We start from the raw sequence: 16,768 nt of genomic DNA on the forward strand, positions 1-16,768 counted from the left end.
TAATGTTATGTTTGTTTGTTTAGACTATAGTAAAACCATGGTTTCTTACAAAATTAATACGTGTAGCCAGTATATGCTAATGTTATGTTTGTTTAGACTATAGTAAACCATGATTTCTTGAAAAACTAATACGTGTAGCCAGTATATGCTACTGTTATTTTTGTTCATTTAGACTATAGTAAAACCATGGTTTCTTACAAAATTAATACGTGTAGCCAGTATATGCTAATGTTATGTTTGTTTAGACTATAGTAAACCATGATTTCTTGAAAAACTAATACGTGTAGCCAGTATATGCTACTGTTATTTTTGTTCATTTAGACTATAGTAAAACCATGATTTCTTGCAAAATTAATATGTGTAGCCAGTATATGCTACTGTTATGTTTGTTTGTTTAGACTATAGTAAAACCATGATTTCTTGCAAAATTAATACATGTAGCCAGTATATGCTACTGTTATGTTTGTTTGTTTAGACTATAGTAAAACCATGATTTCCTTTCTAAATTAATACATGTAGCCTGTATATGCTACTGTTGTTTGTTTGTTTAGACTATAGTAAAACCATGATTTCTTGCTAAATTAATACATGTAGCCAGTATATGCTACTGTTTTTGTTTAAACTATAGTAAAACCATGGTTTCTTGCAAAATTTATACATGTAGCCAGTATATGCTAATGTTATGTTTGTTTAGACTATGGTAAAACCATGATTTCCTGCAAAATTAATACATGTAGCCAGTATATGCTACTGTTGTTTGTTTGTTTAGACTATAGTAAAACCATGGTTTCTCTCTAAATTAATACATGTAGCCAGTATATGCTAATGTTTTGTTTGTTTAGACTATAGTAAAACCATGATTTCTTGCAAAATTAATACATATACCCAGTATATGCTACTGTTGTTTGTTTGTTTGTTTAGACTATAGTAAAACCATGATTTCTTGCAAAATTAATACATATAGCCAGTATATGCTAATGTTATGTTTGTTTGTTTAGACTATAGTAAAGCCATGGTTTCTTCCAAAATTAATACATTTAGCCAGTATATGCTACTGTTGTTTGTTTGTTTGTTTGTTTAGACTATAGTAAAACCATGATTTCTTGCAAAATTAATACGTGTAGCCAGTATATGCTAATGTTGTGTTTGTTTAGACTATAGTAAAACCATGATTTCTTGCAAAATTAATACATGTAGCCAGTATATGCTACTGTTATGTTTGTTTAGACTATAGTAAAACCATGGTTTCTTGCTAAATTAATACATGTAGCCAGTATATGCTAATGTTATGTTCGTTTAGACTATGGTAAAACCATGATTTCTTGCAAAATTAATACATATAGCCAGTATATGCTACTGTTGTTTGTTTGTTTGTTTAGACTATAGTAAAACCATGATTTCTTGCAAAATAAATACATTTAGCCAGTATATGCTACTGTTGTTTGTTTGTTTAGACTATAGTAAAACCATGATTTCTTGCAAACTTAATACATGTAGCCAGTATATGGTAATGTTATGTTTGTTTGTTTAGACTATAGTAAAACCATGGTTTCTTACAAAATTAATACGTGTAGCCAGTATATGCTAATGTTATGTTTGTTTAGACAATAGTAAACCATGATTTCTTGAAAAACTAATACGTGTAGCCAGTATATGCTACTGTTATTTTTGTTCATTTAGACTATAGTAAAACCATGATTTCTTGCAAAATTAATATGTGTAGCCAGTATATGCTACTGTTATGTTTGTTTGTTTAGACTATAGTAAAACCATGATTTCTTGCAAAATTAATACATGTAGCCAGTATATGCTACTGTTATGTTTGTTTGTTTAGACTATAGTAAAACCATGATTTCCTTTCTAAATTAATACATGTAGCCTGTATATGCTACTGTTGTTTGTTTGTTTAGACTATAGTAAAACCATGATTTCATGCTAAATTAATACATGTAGCCAGTATATGCTACTGTTTTTGTTTAAACTATAGTAAAACCATGGTTTCTTGCAAAATTTATACATGTAGCCAGTATATGCTAATGTTATGTTTGTTTAGACTATGGTAAAACCATGATTTCCTGCAAAATTAATACATGTAGCCAGTATATGCTACTGTTGTTTGTTTGTTTAGACTATAGTAAAACCATGGTTTCTCTCTAAATTAATACATGTAGCCAGTATATGCTAATGTTTTGTTTGTTTAGACTATAGTAAAACCATGATTTCTTGCAAAATTAATACATGTAGCCAGTATATGCTACTGTTGTTTGTTTGTTTGTTTAGACTATAGTAAAACCATGATTTCTTGCAAAATTAATACATATAGCCAGTATATGCTAATGTTATGTTTGTTTGTTTAGACTATAGTAAAGCCATGGTTTCTTGCTAAATTAATACATTTGGCCAGTATATGCTACTGTTGTTTGTTTGTTTGTTTGTTTAGACTATAGTAAAACCATGATTTCTTGCAAAATTAATACGTGTAGACAGTATATGCTAATGTTGTGTTTGTTTAGACTATAGTAAAACCATGATTTCTTGCAAAATTAATACATGTAGCCAGTATATGCTACTGTTATGTTTGTTTAGACTATAGTAAAACCATGGTTTCTTGCTAAATTAATACATGTAGCCAGTATATGCTAGTGTTATGTTTGTTTAGACTATAGTAAAACCATGATTTCTTACAAAATTAATACGTGTAGCCAGTATATGCTACTGTTATGTTTGTTTAGACTATGGTAAAACCATGATTTCTTGCAAACTTAATACATGTAGCCAGTATATGCTACTGTTGTTTGTTTGTTTAGACTATAGTAAAACCATGGTTTCTCTCTAAATTAATACATGTAGCCAGTATATGCTAATGTTTTGTTTTCTTTTGACTATAGTAAAACCATGATTTCTTGCAAAATTAATACATGTAGCCAGTATATGCTACTGTTATGTTTGTTTGTTTAGAGTATAGTAAAACCATGATTTCTTGCAAAATTAATACATATAGCCAGTATATGCTACTGTTGTTTGTTTGTTTGTTTAGACTATAGTAAAACCATGATTTCTTGCAAAATAAATACATTTAGCCAGTATATGCTACTGTTGTTTGTTTGTTTAGACTATAGTAAAACCATGATTTCTTGCAAACTTAATACATGTAGCCAGTATATGGTAATGTTATGTTTGTTTGTTTAGACTATAGTAAAACCATGGTTTCTTACAAAATTAATACGTGTAGCCAGTATATGCTAATGTTATGTTTGTTTAGACTATAGTAAACCATGATTTCTTGAAAAACTAATACGTGTAGCCAGTATATGCTACTGTTATTTTTGTTCATTTAGACTATAGTAAAACCATGATTTCTTGCAAAATTAATATGTGTAGCCAGTATATGCTACTGTTATGTTTGTTTGTTTAGACTATAGTAAAACCATGATTTCTTGCAAAATTAATACATGTAGCCAGTATATGCTACTGTTATGTTTGTTTGTTTAGACTATAGTAAAACCATGATTTCCTTTCTAAATTAATACATGTAGCCTGTATATGCTACTGTTGTTTGTTTGTTTAGACTATAGTAAAACCATGATTTCTTGCTAAATTAATACATGTAGCCAGTATATGCTACTGTTTTTGTTTAAACTATAGTAAAACCATGGTTTCTTGCAAAATTTATACATGTAGCCAGTATATCCTAATGTTATGTTTGTTTAGACTATGGTAAAACCATGATTTCCTGCAAAATTAATACATGTAGCCAGTATATGCTACTGTTGTTTGTTTGTTTAGACTATGGTAAAACCATGGTTTCTCTCTAAATTAATACATGTAGCCAGTATATGCTAATGTTTTGTTTGTTTAGACTATAGAAAAACCATGATCTCTTGCAAAATTAATACATGTAGCCAGTATATGCTACTGTTATGTTTGTTTGTTTAGACTATAGTAAAACCATGATTTCTTGCAAAATTAATACATATACCCAGTATATGCTACTGTTGTTTGTTTGTTTGTTTAGACTATAGTAAAACCATGATTTCTTGCTAAATTAATACATGTAGCCAGTATATGCTAATGTTATGTTTGTTTGTTTAGACTATAGTAAAGCCATGGTTTCTTACAAAATTAATACGTGTAGCCAGTATATGCTAATGTTATGTTTGTTTAGACTATAGTAAACCATGATTTCTTGAAAAATTAATACGTGTAGCCAGTATATGCTACTGTTATTTTTGTTTATTTAGACTATAGTAAAACCATGATTTCTTGCAAAATTAATGTGTAGCCAGTATATGCTACTGTTATGTTTGTTTGTTTAGACAATAGTAAAACCATGATTTCTTGCAAAATTAATACATGTAGCCAGTATATGCTACTGTTATGTTTGTTTGTTTAGACTATAGTAAAACCATGATTTCCTTTCTAGATTAATACATGTAGCCTGTATATGCTACTGTTGTTTGTTTAAACCATAGTAAAACCATGGTTTCTTGCAAAATTTATACATGTAGCCAGTATATGCTAATGTTATGTTTGTTTAGACTTTGGTAAAACCATGATTTCTTGCAAAATTAATACATGTAGCCAGTATATGCTAATGTTATGTTTGTTTAGACTATAGTAAAACCATGATTTCTTACAAAATTAATATGTGTAGCCAGTATATGCTAATGTTATGTTTGTTTAGATTATGGTAAAACCATGATTTCTTGCAAAATTAATACATGTAGCCAGTATATGCTACTGTTGTTTGTTTGTTTAGACTATAGTAAAACCATGGTTTCTCTCTAAATTAATACATGTAGCCAGTATATGCTAATGTTTTGTTTGTTTAGACTATAGTAAAACCATGATCTCTTGCAAAATTAATACATGTAGCCAGTATATGCTACTGTTATGTTTGTTTGTTTAGACTATAGTAAAACCATGATTTCTTGCAAAATTAATACATTTAGCCAGTATATGCTACTGTTGTTTGTTTGTTTGTTTAGACTATAGTAAAACCATGATCTCTTGCAAAATTAATACATGTAGCCAGTATATGCTAATGTTGTGTTTGTTTAGACTATAGTAAAACCATGATTTCTTGCAAAATTAATACATGTAGCCAGTACATGCTACTGTTATGTTCGTTTAGACTATGGTAAAACCATGATTTCTTGCAAAATTAATACACGTAGCCAGTATATGCTAATGTTATGTTTGTTTAGACTATGTTAAAACCATGATTTCGTGCAAAATTAATACATGTAGCCAGTTCATGCTACTGTTATGTTTGTTTAGACTATAGTAAAACCATGGTTTCTTGCTAAATTAATACATGTAGCCAGTATATGCTAATGTTATGTTTGTTTAGACTATGGTAAAACCATGATTTCTTGCAAAATTAATACATGTAGCCAGTATATGCTAATGTTATGTTTGTTTAGACTATGTTAAAACCATGATTTCTTGCAAAATTAATACATGTAGCCAGTATATACTAATGTTATGTTTGTTTAGACTATGGTAAAAACATTGGTTTCTTGCAAAATTAATACATGTAGCCAGTATATGCTACTGTTATGTTTGTTTAGACTATGGTAAAAACATTGGTTTCTTGCAAAATTAATACATGTAGCCAGTATATGCTAATGTTATGTTTGTTTAGACTATGGTAAAACCATGGTTTCTTGCAAAATTCATACATGTAGCCAGCATATGCTACTGTTGTTTGTTTGTTTAGACTATAGTAAAACCATGGTTTCTCTCTAAATTAATACATGTAGCCAGTATATGCTAATGTTTTGTTTGTTTTGACTATAGTAAAACCATGATTTCTTGCAAAATTAATACATGTAGCCATTATATGCTACTGTTATGTTTGTTTGTTTAGACTATAGTAAAACCATGATTTCTTGCAAAATTAATACATGTAGCCAGTATATGCTACTGTTATGTTTGTTTGTTTAGACTATAGTAAAACCATGATTTCTTGCAAAATTAATACATTTAGCCAGTATATGCTACTGTTGTTTGTTTGTTTAGACTATAGTAAAACCATGATTTCTTGCAAAATAAATACATTTAGCCAGTATATGCTACTGTTGTTTGTTTGTTTAGACTATAGTAAAACCATGATTTCTTGCAAACTTAATACATGTAGCCAGTATATGGTAATGTTATGTTTGTTTGTTTAGACTATAGTAAAACCATGATTTCTTGAAAAACTAATACGTGTAGCCAGTATATGCTACTGTTATTTTTGTTCATTTAGACTATAGTAAAACCATGATTTCTTGCAAAATTAATATGTGTAGCCAGTATATGCTACTGTTATGTTTGTTCATTTAGACTATAGTAAAACCATGATTTCTTACAAAATTAATACGTGTAGCCAGTATATGCTAATGTTATGTTTGTTTAGACTATAGTAAACCATGATTTCTTGTAAAATTAATATGTGTAGCCAGTATATGCTACTGTTATTTTTGTTTATTTAGACTATAGTAAAACCATGATTTCTTGCTAAATTAATACATGTAGCCAGTATATGCTACTGTTTTTTTTTAAACTATAGTAAAACCATGGTTTCTTGCAAAATTTATACATGTAGCCAGTATATGCTAATGTTATGTTTGTTTAGACTATGGTAAAACCATGATTTCCTGCAAAATTAATACATGTAGCCAGTATATGCTACTGTTGTTTGTTTGTTTAGACTATAGTAAAACCAGGGTTTCTCTCTAAATTAATACATGTAGCCAGTATATGCTAATGTTTTGTTTTCTTTTGACTATAGTAAAACCATGATTTCTTGCGAAATTAATACATGTAGCCAGTATATGCTACTGTTATGTTTGTTTGTTTAGACTATAGTAAAACCATGATTTCTTGCAAAATTAATACATTTAGCCAGTATATGCTACTGTTGTTTGTTTGTTTGTTTGTTTAGACTATAGTAAAACCATGATTTCTTGTAAAATTAATACGTGTAGCCAGTATATGCTAATGTTGTGTTTGTTTAGACTATAGTAAAACCATGATTTCTTGCAAAATTAATACATGTAGTCAGTATATGCTACTGTTATGTTTGTTTAGACTATAGTAAAACCATGGTTTCTTGCTAAATTAATACATGTAGCCAGTATATGCTAATGTTATGTTTGTTTGTTTAGACTATAGTAAAGCCATGGTTTCTTGCAAAATTAATACGTGTAGCCAGTATATGCTAATGTTGTGTTTGTTTAGACTATAGTAAAACCATGATTTCTTGCAAAATTAATACATATACCCAGTATATGCTACTGTTGTTTGTTTGTTTGTTTAGACTATAGTAAAACCATGATTTCTTGCAAAATTAATACATATAGCCAGTATATGCTAATGTTATGTTTGTTTGTTTAGACTATAGTAAAGCCATGGTTTCTTGCAAAATTAATACGTGTAGCCAGTATAAGCTAATGTTGTGTTTGTTTAGACTATAGTAAAACCATGATTTCTTTCAAAATTAATACATGTAGTCAGTATATGCTACTGTTATGTTTGTTTAGACTATAGTAAAACCATGGTTTCTTGCTAAATTAATACATGTAGCCAGTATATGCTAATGTTATGTTCGTTTAGACTATGGTAAAACCATGATTTCTTGCAAAAATAATACACATAGCCAGTATATGCTACTGTTATGTTTGTTTCGACTATGGTAAAACCATGATTTCTTGCTAAATTAATACATGTAGCCAGTATATGCTACTGTTTTTTTTTAAACTATAGTAAAACCATGGTTTCTTGCAAAATTTATACATGTAGCCAGTATATGCTAATGTTATGTTTGTTTAGACTATGGTAAAACCATGATTTCCTGCAAAATTAATACATGTAGCCAGTATATGCTACTGTTGTTTGTTTGTTTAGACTATAGTAAAACCATGGTTTCTCTCTAAATTAATACATGTAGCCAGTATATGCTAATGTTTTGTTTGTTTAGACTATAGTAAAACCATGATTTCTTGCAAAATTAATACATATACCCAGTATATGCTACTGTTGTTTGTTTGTTTGTTTAGACTATAGTAAAACCATGATTTCTTGCAAAATTAATACATATAGCCAGTATATGCTAATGTTATGTTTGTTTGTTTAGACTATAGTAAAGCCATGGTTTCTTGCTAAATTAATACATTTAGCCAGTATATGCTACTGTTGTTTGTTTGTTTGTTTGTTTAGACTATAGTAAAACCATGATTTCTTGCAAAATTAATACGTGTAGCCAGTATATGCTAATGTTGTGTTTGTTTAGACTATAGTAAAACCATGATTTCTTGCAAAATTAATACATGTAGCCAGTATATGCTACTGTTATGTTTGTTTAGACTATAGTAAAACCATGGTTTCTTGCTAAATTAATACATGTAGCCAGTATATGCTAGTGTTATGTTTGTTTAGACTATAGTAAAACCATGATTTCTTACAAAATTAATACGTGTAGCCAGTATATGCTACTGTTGTTTGTTTGTTTGTTTAGACTATAGTAAAACCATGATTTCTTGCAAAATAAATACATTTAGCCAGTATATGCTACTGTTGTTTGTTTGTTTAGACTATAGTAAAACCATGATTTCTTGCAAACTTAATACATGTAGCCAGTATATGGTAATGTTATGTTTGTTTGTTTAGACTATAGTAAAACCATGGTTTCTTACAAAATTAATACGTGTAGCCAGTATATGCTAATGTTATGTTTGTTTAGACTATAGTAAACCATGATTTCTTGCAAAATTAATACATGTAGCCAGTATATGCTACTGTTATGTTTGTTTGTTTAGACTATAGTAAAACCATGATTTCCTTTCTAGATTAATACATGTAGCCTGTATATGCTACTGTTGTTTGTTTAAACTATAGTAAAACCATGGTTTCTTGCAAAATTTATACATGTAGCCAGTATATGCTAATGTTATGTTTGTTTAGACTTTGGTAAAACCATGATTTCTTGCAAAATTAATACATGTAGCCAGTATATGCTAATGTTATGTTTGTTTAGACTATAGTAAAACCATGATTTCTTACAAAATTAATATGTGTAGCCAGTATATGCTAATGTTATGTTTGTTTAGATTATGGTAAAACCATGATTTCTTGCAAAATTAATACATGTAGCCAGTATATGCTAATGTTGTGTTTGTTTAGACTATAGTAAAACCATGATTTCTTGCAAAATTAATACATATACCCAGTATATGCTACTGTTGTTTGTTTGTTTGTTTAGACTATAGTAAAACCATGATTTCTTGCAAAATTAATACATATAGCCAGTATATGCTAATGTTATGTTTGTTTGTTTAGACTATAGTAAAGCCATGGTTTCTTGCAAAATTAATACGTGTAGCCAGTATATGCTAATGTTGTGTTTGTTTAGACTATAGTAAAACCATGATTTCTTTCAAAATTAATACATGTAGTCAGTATATGCTACTGTTATGTTTGTTTAGACTATAGTAAAACCATGGTTTCTTGCTAAATTAATACATGTAGCCAGTATATGCTAATGTTATGTTCGTTTAGACTATGGTAAAACCATGATTTCTTGCAAAAATAATACACATAGCCAGTATATGCTACTGTTATGTTTGTTTCGACTATGGTAAAACCATGATTTCTTGCTAAATTAATACATGTAGCCAGTATATGCTACTGTTTTTTTTTAAACTATAGTAAAACCATGGTTTCTTGCAAAATTTATACATGTAGCCAGTATATGCTAATGTTATGTTTGTTTAGACTATGGTAAAACCATGATTTCCTGCAAAATTAATACATGTAGCCAGTATATGCTACTGTTGTTTGTTTGTTTAGACTATAGTAAAACCATGGTTTCTCTCTAAATTAATACATGTAGCCAGTATATGCTAATGTTTTGTTTGTTTAGACTATAGTAAAACCATGATTTCTTGCAAAATTAATATATATACCCAGTATATGCTACTGTTGTTTGTTTGTTTGTTTAGACTATAGTAAAACCATGATTTCTTGCAAAATTAATACATATAGCCAGTATATGCTAATGTTATGTTTGTTTGTTTAGACTATAGTAAAGCCATGGTTTCTTGCTAAATTAATACATTTAGCCAGTATATGCTACTGTTGTTTGTTTGTTTGTTTGTTTAGACTATAGTAAAACCATGATTTCTTGCAAAATTAATACGTGTAGCCAGTATATGCTAATGTTGTGTTTGTTTAGACTATAGTAAAACCATGATTTCTTGCAAAATTAATACATGTAGCCAGTATATGCTACTGTTATGTTTGTTTAGACTATAGTAAAACCATGGTTTCTTGCTAAATTAATACATGTAGCCAGTATATGCTAGTGTTATGTTTGTTTAGACTATAGTAAAACCATGATTTCTTACAAAATTAATACGTGTAGCCAGTATATGCTACTGTTGTTTGTTTGTTTGTTTAGACTATAGTAAAACCATGATTTCTTGCAAAATAAATACATTTAGCCAGTATATGCTACTGTTGTTTGTTTGTTTAGACTATAGTAAAACCATGATTTCTTGCAAACTTAATACATGTAGCCAGTATATGGTAATGTTATGTTTGTTTGTTTAGACTATAGTAAAACCATGGTTTCTTACAAAATTAATACGTGTAGCCAGTATATGCTAATGTTATGTTTGTTTAGACTATAGTAAACCATGATTTCTTGAAAAACTAATACGTGTAGCCAGTATATGCTACTGTTATTTTTGTTCATTTAGACTATAGTAAAACCATGATTTCTTGCAAAATTAATATGTGTAGCCAGTATATGCTACTGTTATGTTTGTTTGTTTAGACTATAGTAAAACCATGATTTCTTGCAAAATTAATACATGTAGCCAGTATATGCTACTGTTATGTTTGTTTGTTTAGACTATAGTAAAACCATGATTTCCTTTCTAAATTAATACATGTAGCCTGTATATGCTACTGTTGTTTGTTTGTTTAGACTATAGTAAAACCATGATTTCTTGCTAAATTAATACATGTAGCCAGTATATGCTACTGTTTTTGTTTAAACTATAGTAAAACCATGGTTTCTTGCAAAATTTATACATGTAGCCAGTATATCCTAATGTTATGTTTGTTTAGACTATGGTAAAACCATGATTTCCTGCAAAATTAATACATGTAGCCAGTATATGCTACTGTTGTTTGTTTGTTTAGACTATGGTAAAACCATGGTTTCTCTCTAAATTAATACATGTAGCCAGTATATGCTAATGTTTTGTTTGTTTAGACTATAGAAAAACCATGATCTCTTGCAAAATTAATACATGTAGCCAGTATATGCTACTGTTATGTTTGTTTGTTTAGACTATAGTAAAACCATGATTTCTTGCAAAATTAATACATATACCCAGTATATGCTACTGTTGTTTGTTTGTTTGTTTAGACTATAGTAAAACCATGATTTCTTGCAAAATTAATACATGTAGCCAGTATATGCTAATGTTATGTTTGTTTGTTTAGACTATAGTAAAGCCATGGTTTCTTACAAAATTAATACGTGTAGCCAGTATATGCTAATGTTATGTTTGTTTAGACTATAGTAAACCATGATTTCTTGAAAAATTAATACGTGTAGCCAGTATATGCTACTGTTATTTTTGTTTATTTAGACTATAGTAAAACCATGATTTCTTGCAAAATTAATGTGTAGCCAGTATATGCTACTGTTATGTTTGTTTATTTAGACTATAGTAAACCATGATTTCTTGCAAAATTAATACATGTAGCCAGTATATGCTACTGTTATGTTTGTTTGTTTAGACTATAGTAAAACCATGATTTCCTTTCTAAATTAATACATGTAGCCTGTATATGCTACTGTTGTTTGTTTGTTTAGACTATAGTAAAACCATGATTTCTTGCTAAATTAATACATGTAGCCAGTATATGCTACTGTTTTTGTTTAAACTATAGTAAAACCATGGTTTCTTGCAAAATTTATACATGTAGCCAGTATATCCTAATGTTATGTTTGTTTAGACTATGGTAAAACCATGATTTCCTGCAAAATTAATACATGTAGCCAGTATATGCTACTGTTGTTTGTTTGTTTAGACTATGGTAAAACCATGGTTTCTCTCTAAATTAATACATGTAGCCAGTATATGCTAATGTTTTGTTTGTTTAGACTATAGAAAAACCATGATCTCTTGCAAAATTAATACATGTAGCCAGTATATGCTACTGTTATGTTTGTTTGTTTAGACTATAGTAAAACCATGATTTCTTGCAAAATTAATACATATACCCAGTATATGCTACTGTTGTTTGTTTGTTTGTTTAGACTATAGTAAAACCATGATTTCTTGCAAAATTAATACATGTAGCCAGTATATGCTAATGTTATGTTTGTTTGTTTAGACTATAGTAAAGCCATGGTTTCTTACAAAATTAATACGTGTAGCCAGTATATGCTAATGTTATGTTTGTTTAGACTATAGTAAACCATGATTTCTTGAAAAATTAATACGTGTAGCCAGTATATGCTACTGTTATTTTTGTTTATTTAGACTATAGTAAAACCATGATTTCTTGCAAAATTAATGTGTAGCCAGTATATGCTACTGTTATGTTTGTTTGTTTAGACAATAGTAAAACCATGATTTCTTGCAAAATTAATACATGTAGCCAGTATATGCTACTGTTATGTTTGTTTGTTTAGACTATAGTAAAACCATGATTTCCTTTCTAGATTAATACATGTAGCCTGTATATGCTACTGTTGTTTGTTTAAACTATAGTAAAACCATGGTTTCTTGCAAAATTTATACATGTAGCCAGTATATGCTAATGTTATGTTTGTTTAGACTTTGGTAAAACCATGATTTCTTGCAAAATTAATACATGTAGCCAGTATATGCTAATGTTATGTTTGTTTAGACTATAGTAAAACCATGATTTCTTACAAAATTAATATGTGTAGCCAGTATATGCTAATGTTGTGTTTGTTTAGACTATAGTAAAACCATGATTTCTTTCAAAATTAATACATGTAGTCAGTATATGCTACTGTTATGTTTGTTTAGACTATAGTAAAACCATGATTTCTTGCAAAATTAATACATATAGCCAGTATATGCTAATGTTATGTTTGTTTGTTTAGACTATAGTAAAGCCATGGTTTCTTGCAAAATTAATACGTGTAGCCAGTATATGCTAATGTTGTGTTTGTTTAGACTATAGTAAAACCATGATTTCTTTCAAAATTAATACATGTAGTCAGTATATGCTACTGTTATGTTTGTTTAGACTATAGTAAAACCATGGTTTCTTGCTAAATTAATACATGTAGCCAGTATATGCTAATGTTATGTTCGTTTAGACTATGGTAAAACCATGATTTCTTGCAAAAATAATACACATAGCCAGTATATGCTACTGTTATGTTTGTTTCGACTATGGTAAAACCATGATTTCTTGCTAAATTAATACATGTAGCCAGTATATGCTACTGTTTTTTTTTAAACTATAGTAAAACCATGGTTTCTTGCAAAATTTATACATGTAGCCAGTATATGCTAATGTTATGTTTGTTTAGACTATGGTAAAACCATGATTTCCTGCAAAATTAATACATGTAGCCAGTATATGCTACTGTTGTTTGTTTGTTTAGACTATAGTAAAACCATGGTTTCTCTCTAAATTAATACATGTAGCCAGTATATGCTAATGTTTTGTTTGTTTTGACTATAGTAAAACCATGATTTCTTGCAAAATTAATACATGTAGCCATTATATGCTACTGTTATGTTTGTTTGTTTAGACTATAGTAAAACCATGATTTCTTGCAAAATTAATACATGTAGCCAGTATATGCTACTGTTATGTTTGTTTGTTTGTTTAGACTATAGTAAAACCATGATTTCTTGCAAAATTAATACATTTAGCCAGTATATGCTACTGTTGTTTGTTTGTTTAGACTATAGTAAAACCATGATTTCTTGCAAAATTAATACGTGTAGCCAGTATATGCTAATGTTGTGTTTGTTTAGACTATAGTAAAACCATGATTTCTTGCAAATTAATACATGTAGCCAGTATATGCTACTGTTGTTTGTTTGTTTAGACTATAGTAAAACCATGATTTCTTGCAAAATTAATACATATAGCCAGTATATGCTACTGTTGTTTCTTTGTTTGTTTAGACTATAGTAAAACCATGATTTCTTACAAAATTAATACGTGTAGCCAGTATATGCTAATGTTATGTTTGTTTAGACTATAGTAAACCATGATTTCTTGTAAAATTAATATGTGTAGCCAGTATATGCTACTGTTATTTTTGTTTATTTAGACTATAGTAAAACCATGATTTCTTGCTAAATTAATACATGTAGCCAGTATATGCTACTGTTTTTTTTTAAACTATAGTAAAACCATGGTTTCTTGCAAAATTTATACATGTAGCCAGTATATGCTAATGTTATGTTTGTTTAGACTATGGTAAAACCATGATTTCCTGCAAAATTAATACATGTAGCCAGTATATGCTACTGTTGTTTGTTTGTTTAGACTATAGTAAAACCAGGGTTTCTCTCTAAATTAATACATGTAGCCAGTATATGCTAATGTTTTGTTTTCTTTTGACTATAGTAAAACCATGATTTCTTGCGAAATTAATACATGTAGCCAGTATATGCTACTGTTATGTTTGTTTGTTTAGACTATAGTAAAACCATGATTTCTTGCAAAATTAATACATTTAGCCAGTATATGCTACTGTTGTTTGTTTGTTTGTTTGTTTGTTTAGACTATAGTAAAACCATGATTTCTTGCAAAATTAATACGTGTAGCCAGTATATGCTAATGTTGTGTTTGTTTAGACTATAGTAAAACCATGATTTCTTGCAAAATTAATACATGTAGTCAGTATATGCTACTGTTATGTTTGTTTAGACTATAGTAAAACCATGGTTTCTTGCTAAATTAATACATGTAGCCAGTATATGCTAATGTTATGTTTGTTTGTTTAGACTATAGTAAAGCCATGGTTTCTTGCAAAATTAATACGTGTAGCCAGTATATGCTAATGTTGTGTTTGTTTAGACTATAGTAAAACCATGATTTCTTGCAAAATTAATACGTATACCCAGTATATGCTACTGTTGTTTGTTTGTTTGTTTAGACTATAGTAAAACCATGATTTCTTGCAAAATTAATACATATAGCCAGTATATGCTAATGTTATGTTTGTTTGTTTAGACTATAGTAAAGCCATGGTTTCTTGCAAAATTAATACGTGTAGCCAGTATATGCTAATGTTGTGTTTGTTTAGACTATAGTAAAACCATGATTTCTTTCAAAATTAATACATGTAGTCAGTATATGCTACTGTTATGTTTGTTTAGACTATAGTAAAACCATGGTTTCTTGCTAAATTAATACATGTAGCCAGTATATGCTAATGTTATGTTCGTTTAGACTATGGTAAAACCATGATTTCTTGCAAAAATAATACACATAGCCAGTATATGCTACTGTTATGTTTGTTTCGACTATGGTAAAACCATGATTTCTTGCTAAATTAATACATGTAGCCAGTATATGCTACTGTTTTTTTTTAAACTATAGTAAAACCATGGTTTCTTGCAAAATTTATACATGTAGCCAGTATATGCTAATGTTATGTTTGTTTAGACTATGGTAAAACCATGATTTCCTGCAAAATTAATACATGTAGCCAGTATATGCTACTGTTGTTTGTTTGTTTAGACTATAGTAAAACCATGGTTTCTCTCTAAATTAATACATGTAGCCAGTATATGCTAATGTTTTGTTTGTTTAGACTATAGTAAAACCATGATTTCTTGCAAAATTAATATATATACCCAGTATATGCTACTGTTGTTTGTTTGTTTGTTTAGACTATAGTAAAACCATGATTTCTTGCAAAATTAATACATATAGCCAGTATATGCTAATGTTATGTTTGTTTGTTTAGACTATAGTAAAGCCATGGTTTCTTGCTAAATTAATACATTTAGCCAGTATATGCTACTGTTGTTTGTTTGTTTGTTTGTTTGTTTAGACTATAGTAAAACCATGATTTCTTGCAAAATTAATACGTGTAGCCAGTATATGCTAATGTTGTGTTTGTTTAGACTATAGTAAAACCATGATTTCTTGCAAAATTAATACATGTAGCCAGTATATGCTACTGTTATGTTTGTTTAGACTATAGTAAAACCATGGTTTCTTGCTAAATTAATACATGTAGCCAGTATATGCTAGTGTTATGTTTGTTTAGACTATAGTAAAACCATGATTTCTTACAAAATTAATACGTGTAGCCAGTATATGCTACTGTTGTTTGTTTGTTTGTTTAGACTATAGTAAAACCATGATTTCTTGCAAAATAAATACATTTAGCCAGTATATGCTACTGTTGTTTGTTTGTTTAGACTATAGTAAAACCATGATTTCTTGCAAACTTAATACATGTAGCCAGTATATGGTAATGTTATGTTTGTTTGTTTAGACTATAGTAAAACCATGGTTTCTTACAAAATTAATACGTGTAGCCAGTATATGCTAATGTTATGTTTGTTTAGACTATAGTAAACCATGATTTCTTGAAAAACTAATACGTGTAGCCAGTATATGCTACTGTTATTTTTGTTCATTTAGACTATAGTAAAACCATGATTTCTTGCAAAATTAATATGTGTAGCCAGTATATGCTACTGTTATGTTTGTTTGTTTAGACTATAGTAAAACCATGATTTCTTGC

This window comes from Lampris incognitus, chromosome 2 (genome assembly GCF_029633865.1).
Source record: "Lampris incognitus isolate fLamInc1 chromosome 2, fLamInc1.hap2, whole genome shotgun sequence".
Classification (NCBI taxonomy): domain Eukaryota; kingdom Metazoa; phylum Chordata; class Actinopteri; order Lampriformes; family Lampridae; genus Lampris; species Lampris incognitus.